We start from the raw sequence: 8,607 nt of genomic DNA on the forward strand, positions 1-8,607 counted from the left end.
TCAGTTTGTTTTAATCGATCGTTCAAGATTATGACACTCGAGCTTTTCAATGCGAAGAGAAAAATATTTGAAATATAAAAATAATCAAATATGAAAGAAACTTCTCGAAAGTGTCGATGAAGCGACATTGTTAAGCGAACCGAGTGTCGGCTTGATCGCTGGGCCAGTAGGTCCCCTCATCAGTACCTCGGCAAGGATAACAGTTCACGGGTATACCGTTTACGCTAACGTTATCCTTGCCGTTTTAACTTTGCATCTCAGGCATCACCGCAATCATCGAAAGTGAGAAAGTGAGTGGTCGGCCGATGAAAGTATTGAAAGAAGAGCACGGTGTAAATCATGTTGCATACAGATACAGTTTATGTTATTTTACATCCTAATTATTCTACAATGATTGAGGGAAAGAGAGAGAGAGAGAGAGAGAGAGAGAGAGAGAGAGAGAGAGAGAGAGAGGAAGAAAGAATCAAATAGTATCGTAATACATATTTATACTCGCTCCTTTTTGTTGTAATCTCGTGAATAAATTCAGTTTCTTGCTTCTATCGACGTATGTGCAATATGTCACGTACATGCAATAAATTAAATTGATCTGACTATTACACGAGAAAAAGAACATGAGCAAAAAGACGAAAATAGAATTTTAAACGATGTACTCTCAAATCATTTACGAAGCACTATTGCGTTACAATAACCATGTGGAACGAATTCTGCTCCACTTGATACATCGAATCTTGTATTTAACGTAACCTTGTCAAGAAAGTAGCTGATGGGGATAGAAATCGATGGACGATTACGATACGCAATATAATTGTCTGAAACGCACGATTCGTTCTTGGAAGAAAAACGTCCATTTTCTATTCGGTTGAACTCACCGACTCTTTTCTAGTTGGTACGGTTCAAAATTATACGCTAGATCATGGTGAATGAGTTTTAATCAAGGCCAGCATCACAAACCAATACGTAAGATCGTACCCGTTCTACTATCGACGTTTATAATGTTCGTCGAAATGATCTTCTGAAATAGGAAGAGGTCGTACGTTTTCGGTTTTTAAAGCCACTACACGTAACATGATGAGGATAAGTTTATAAAGGAAGCGATTGGAGAAACTATCATTGAGTGATTTGTTGAGAAACGTTTTACATTTATTTTTGATGAGTCGATAGGCTCTTACTTATACCGTCGAACATAAATATCGAGACATCAACTCTTCATACTTATTGGAAAACTCTAATAAATGTTATTCACATAAATAAATAAGTATTATTACATTATACAAGACACGTATCTGTAATAAATAACAGGTTTACAATAAAATAAATATAAAATAAATGCAGCAGACAGCATTCAATCCGCATTAAGTGTCAGTAGATGTTCTAGCACTTACAATCGACAGTATACTCATAGATAATACAGATATATTATATATTTTTAACCATAAGTCACCACAAGTCATCATAAGTCTATAGAGACCAGAACACATGTTGATTTAAGATAGGAGCTTAATAAAATAGGTCTGCAATAAGATCTTCATAGCATATATAATTATAATTTATTTTTCCTTATACTATCTACACAATTTTAATAAGTATCAAATTCATTTTGTAATTATAATATCTATTCATTCCTAAGTATACCAAATGACCTAAGTGTGTCCTATGACTTATGGACTCTAGTTTATGTATCCATGTATGCATTTACAATTAGATATCTGGTTTGCATTTACTTGGAATCGCGCGCTGTCTGGTTTCATTATGTTATTATGTTAGATATATGTGCGTAGATCTCGGTGACCTCATATTCGAGAAGACTTACACAACGGTAGAAGGTCGGCCGTTAGTCGGTGATCCACGGCCACGGCAAAAGTGCCGGGAGGCGCTTCTTCTCGCCAACGAAAGTAGTATTACGCTTGATTTTCACTCTCTGTGTTTTCGATTACGTAAGTACCGACCGAACGAAGACGCAGCTTACGGTTTAATAAAACAGTTACGTTTGCCTACTTGCTGTAATACATCACTGTATGCATGGTACCATCGAAAGACGTTAAACGCGTATCAACATTCATGAAGAATGATTAATCTCGTTTCGTTTCCTTGTCGATAATCATTCTGTTCCTCTTTCTACGTTTGACTCATCTTTTATGCGAGTAAACGTATCTTAGTGATTTTTATGGGTAAAAGGGTAATTATTAGGTTAGGTTTTAGCCGAAAGATAATATGACAGTAACCTTCTATTCCAATTATTCAACAAGATGTTTGAACTTTCGCGCACCATGAATGGCAGCAGCTGGTTCTTGATCAAAGGATTGCGTCACTGAATGCGTAATGCACGCTGCACCATTACATGACCCGTTAGCCCGTTAGAGTGACCCTACTGACTCGATTCGCCATTATAGAGCGAACGATTGTGCCTGGTTTGGCTCGAAGAGAAATGGATCTCTGTATATGAGACTTTGACGATACCATGTATGCATTCGAGAACATATAGTCAGCGGTAGTGGTTTTTGCAATAGCCACGACAAGGTCGAAAGCTATCTCGATCTAGGTATTTAACATTAAAGTCGCCAATTCGCTTTAGATATCAATGATTGTAACTTGTTTAAATCTGATATTCAGAAAGCATTAAAAAATGGGATTGAGTATTTAGTAATATGACGAAAATATTCCATGAATTACATTAATTTTTACAATATTGGAAGAAGTTTCAGTTTCTTAACACTTAGAAATTTTGTAGATTTAATTATGGAACAAATATTTAAGAATTTAATTCAATGTATAATATCTTTAATTTCTCTCACAACAACGCTTAAATTGTGCATGTTCATTCGAAATTGAGAGGTTATATATTTCCAAGAATTTCCAAGTAAAACTAAAACGAGGTCTATTCAAGCAAATATTTACGGAAAAGCTTACTTCCTAGATGACAAGGATCGCTGACAGGGTTTACCGAGCTCTTCCGTACGAAGAACCTACCGCAGGTAACTTATTAGCGTTAACGTGTAACGGTTCCCGAGTTTGTCTAAAACGATTTGGCGATTATCTAATGCCGGTTGTGTAATCGCTGTTGTGCAACACGAAAATGTAATCCGTAAAAGTGTTACGCCCGTAGAATGAATACCTCTTCATCCTGTGTTCCCCTACCGCGACTACCACATACCTCCACAGCCATGATTCTTTTGCCCGTCTTTCTCCGTGTTCTTCCTCTTTCGTCAACCGTTGCCAGAGCAAAACAGAGCAGGACAGATTATTCTCAAACTCTCACCACAACCTTGACCTACTGAACTCACGGTATCTCGATTCTTAATGTTTCTGAATCTCTCGACTGTTTTTTAAAAGATACAGCTGACCCTTGGATCACCCTGATCGAAACTGAAGATCGTCGTCAGAAGTCATTCAACTATTCCTGCTTCTTGGCTGATCGAGCTGTCATCTGTTCTCACTAATTTAAAAGCATCTCATTTTTTCTCTTTCATCAGGAAACGTTCGATATTCGGAGATTTTTCTATTTCTGGAATTATTCAGGCGACAATGATAAAATCAAATATATAAATTGCAGAATTCCATTATAGTGGAATTAGCTACTTGTTATTACGTACCAAAAAAATTATCACTATTCTATTCATTTTCATAAGAAGAAAGACAAATTTATTTGCTATTCGAGACTCGAACAACACAAATTGTGTCTAAAAGTAAAAAAGAAGTTCTTATTGATCATCTGCATAACCAACGGTATATTACTGTGTTTACATCACCGGTAAATTCAGCAGAAATTTTTCAGTATTTCCAACCCTGCTGTATCTACCCTGTAAAATTATCTTTTCTCTTCCACGATTGAGAGTTATAAAGCCAGAGAAAATTGTATTACCGATATTATCTAACGATGGAAAGTAGCGCAAGGCCGCTTTCTTCTTACTCAACCGACTATTACAGCTGAACAGTGTAACACACTGACGGGACTCTTCTTTCTCTTTTCGAACCGTCGCGTCGCCTGTCCACGGAAGCGAGAAATTAATGCGGTCGTCGAAGATTCGTCCCTCTTTCCAAGGAGAGAAAGAGATATCCTCTTTGATAGAGGCGAAGAGACAAACCACGTGGAAAAGTAGCTTTTCACTTTCAAGAATATCTGCAATTATACAACAAAATTGTATTTTCTCCATCGATCGTAAATGATCAAAAAGATGAATTTCGAACGAGCAACGCGTGATTAAGCGATTTATTTTTAATTAATATGTCTGGTTTTCTGATGGCGCATAGGATATTATTATTTGAGTACCGACCAAAGTTACGCGATATATCGTAATATGCGATTACGATTCCTCATCAGCGAATCCGGTTTTTGAATACACGGTTACTGTCGTTTATTATCCAACCGTCAGTTATGTTATAAATAAATCATTTATTACGTCGTTAACACGTAAACTTAATGGCTAACATAATTCATTTTAACTTGTCATCCAACTCTCTGATATGTCTCTGAAATTAATAGTCTTGCTTCGCCGATTGCTCGTTTAAGTATTGAATATTCCGTATAACTAAATCGTGGATATCACTTTCTTTTTAACTATTTTCTGTCTGTTGTTAATTATCTATCTTAGAATGTATATTATCTTTCCGTTGTTTCTGAAATATTGGTAATTATTATTTTTTTTTTTTATTGAATTTGATAGTCTATTAAAGCTAGGGGTTGTTCGTCGACGTTTCTTGTATCCGGTCAAACGAAAAAATGTGTGACCAGCAAGAAAATACGAAGAGGTGCGTAATGTCTTGTTATTACACGTGTCCCTCCTTGGTAACGGGACAGGCAACCAAACCGACCGACCTACTTATACGCGGACGTCCACGTACTTACACGCACGTTCACGCACGTTCACGCATAGTCTTGTCCGAAGAAACGCCTTAGGACTTGCCATGCACTCCGTCCACCGTACAGAGGGTAAAACAAATTTCAAAGATTCGAGGTCAATCCCGACATCACTGTGATTTAAATACCGTAAAATTGAACACGAAAGAATCAATCCCAGAAATATTCTCGCATACACAGTCGTTTTATTGTGTGTCTATAAAACGATGATTTACAATGATCGTTATTATTCGATAATTAGCTTCTCATAGATGATTATACCAGCTATAGAGTAGAGATAGTAAATAGCTTTGAAGCAACCGTTAAGATTGAAATATCGACGTGATGGGAAGAGAATGGAGATGATTTTTGTCCCTGAATTTGACACGGTGCGACGCGAAGATGAGACGAAACTCGTAACGTATGCAAATGAGAAATACAAATAAAAAGCCGGACGATCCGTTGGACATGCTTTGCGTGTTTTCGCGACCTTTTATGGAGATATTTGAGCTTGTCGACGTTAACCTTAGATTTTCCTTATTCACGAACGTGTATGAATGCTACGGGCCCGGAGCCAACGAGGAAGAGACGCGATTGGAATAAGCACGAGGACCGGGTCCTTTGTGCGTGTAAAATCGAACAACGAGACAAGCAACGTTAGCCTTACTGCAAAATGAATGTTTCATTTATCTACCGGTATTTACTCATGCTGTTTTAACCAACCATAGCATCAATATCCCATGGATGAATGACTCCATCGTCTATGATTTTTTCAATTATTTTCACTTTTTACTCCTTGACATTTCTTCGAATAGCATTCCAATAATGTATCGTTAGATAATTTTCTTTTTTGTTTTTATAAAATTTTATTTCGGAATTTATCGAAGCTTCTAGAATGGTCGAGTGCGACCAATAGTATTACAAGTTACACGTCTATGACCACTCGAACATCTGTTCTTTGTTGAGCCACGTTATACGTATGCCTTCCTTGGTAGCGACTAGCTCGACTTGATCTACGGCGACATGTAAAAAATTGAACAGACTGTAATATTCTTCTACCAAAAGACACGCAAGGAAAGATCGTACAAAAATAGATACAATGTCTTTTTATACCGTTTGAAAGTTCATTAAAGTTAATAGTTATTATCTCATTCTAAAAAGATTAACGATAGCTAAATTTTTATGTCTCGATGGTTTTAGTATTTCGGAAACGGTGATTTCTCACGAAGAAATTCAATAGTTCGTTAGAAGCATTGAAAGTGTTGAAACGAAGCGAAACACCCTGTACATTGGAATCCCACGTATTGTGATGAGATTCTAGATAGAATTGCGGTTTTAAAAGAAAGGACGGCTATATCTGGTTTTTTGAAATAACTTTATAGCAAGGTCAGTGCACTGGCCTAGTCGTTGAAATTTACGGTCGTAGACTCGCTTGAGATACTTGGGAGAATATCCAGAAAGGCCGACGGGTACGCAGAGGAATTTCGCAATTTGTAGAACCGGCAACGTAGCGACTAACAAGAGCGGAGTAACTACATTCGCTCGTTGGATACCAATTCAATTCTTTATACCGATTCAAGTAAAACAGATCTTGCCCGGGATCGATACTCGAAGAATGTTATAACACGCGATAACTCGGTCAAAGAAGTCAAATCTCGGTATAACTAGTTATATGATTTTTAACAAGCTGTTCTGTGAAAAATATATCCTGCCTTATTCGTTGAATATCTTTGCTTTCGATATCTCTATAATAAGACATCGATTTTATAAAATAAATTAATATCAATTCTTCTAGATAATATCAATTGTAGTTTAAGATATTTTCTAGAAAATGTCGACAATTCGTGCTTTAAAATGAACCTCATTTGCTTAACCTTGTTTCAAAGTTTTTAACTAAACGAGTCTAGTTTGCTGGTTTTTATCTTTTTGGATGTAACGCTTAAGACCGTTGCTCGAAGTTTATTCTGATTCTTATCCAAGGGAAAAGTTCGTCGACGTCGTCGGCATTAAATTTCGGTAGCAGGTTTTCGTTTCGTAATCCCGCCACGTGACATGGTCGCGTCGCTTGTACTGTTCTCCGCAGACGTGGACGTGTAAGTACGTGGGCTGACCATACGTATTACGCGCTCCTGGCTTATCCGTTCTATCCACGCGTTCGAATCTCCCACGATATTTTCAGTCGGACAGACATGCGGCCTTCTCTTTACATCGTAAAACTCAATCATTTGAAGGAAATAGTATAAACTCGGATCGGGATAATTGCTAAAAAATAACATTGAAAAAAAAAGAAAGAAACGCACAGGAAACGTACATTCATAATTTCTTCCAATTACGCACGCCGAAGTATCGCGATTTTACGACACTGTAGAACTATAGACCACCCAAGAGAGTGATTTTCGCAAATCCCGTACGCGGTAGCTTAAAAGCAAAATCGTGTAATTCTACCGTGCACCGATTCGCTCGATTCTTAACTACGAACGTGCTTTATAAGGCTGCAATTGTTTTCATAGCAGCGGTATAATTAATTTTTCTTTCTTTCCACGAGACTTCGATGTACTTAGGTATTGTTATCTTACCCACCTTTGGTATCTCGATCGTAATTAGTTAGAATCGAAACCGTGGCAGAATTTTCTACATAATTTCTTAGCGTTTCCATTACTTCGAAACGCGATTAATAAAACTATTTGTTTCAGCTGTGAGAAAATCCAAGAAAGCAAGTACAGTCTATGGCGTAACCGTTGATCGGTCGTTATACATATTTATGGGTAATATCGATGCGATCGTTTGCTGAAGATGCTTAGAACGAAAGAGACATTCTACGATATGTACAGCATAGCGTGCCCGTCTGTGGAACTCTTGAAACCTTCACCGTGAAGATCTTGAACCGTAGTTGACGTACCGACCGGTACCAATATGGCGGCCGTGGTCGAGGAGCGGACAAGCGAACTCAACGATTGTGTAATGGCGGCTGAAGCCGGCTCTTGCAAGCCCATAGAGGAAAGGTGAACGTCCTGCAACGCCTCCTCCCTTCTCCTCTCTTTCTGTATCGTCTCCTCTTCATTCCCTCTCTCACACCATCAGATTCTTTCCTCGTCCCTGAAACGTGCATCTTTGTCTGTCTTTCTGTTTCTTTCTCTCGGTCTTTCTGCCTGAACCAGACGAATACCAGCCTAGTGAGCTAGCGAAGGCTACAAATCCGTTGCCGAGACAAACAAGCTTGCTACGTGGAACCTCGTTTCGGACAAATGTCATCGGCCTCTCTTGGCTAAACAAACGACCATTACGTTTCCTCGTTCCTAATTCTCATTTGCTGCTTTCTGTCCCACCTTTTCCTGTGCTGCCGGCTGCCAATGTTTGTCTCCTCCATTGCTTCTTATCTGCCAAACATTTCTCTTGTTCCGTATTATTTGCACTGGCCGGTTTTCTCCTCAGACTTCGATCATTTTCTTTTTCACTCTTCAAAGGATTACCGTAGCCCTTATTTCGGTCGGTGATGCGTACAAGTTTCAAAGTCCGTTATCTAATTATTTTCAGCTACCTGTTATTAAGATCAATGCAAATTGTCGATGGTTCACACTAATGCACACCTAATGTAGGATTTATATTCGTCATCGAAAAATATCGACGACTGTAAAAATTCCACACTACTGACAAGTCGTTTAATTTCTCGTTTGAAATACATACATATTTTTCCTCGGGGCATTAACGCTTGATGTTTATAAATATTCATCGCGAATAGAAATTGAAATGATATGTTTTTTATACGTCCA

The sequence above is a fragment of the Bombus fervidus genome, chromosome 1 (assembly GCF_041682495.2).
Source record: "Bombus fervidus isolate BK054 chromosome 1, iyBomFerv1, whole genome shotgun sequence".
NCBI classification, from domain to species: Eukaryota; Metazoa; Arthropoda; class Insecta; order Hymenoptera; family Apidae; genus Bombus; species Bombus fervidus.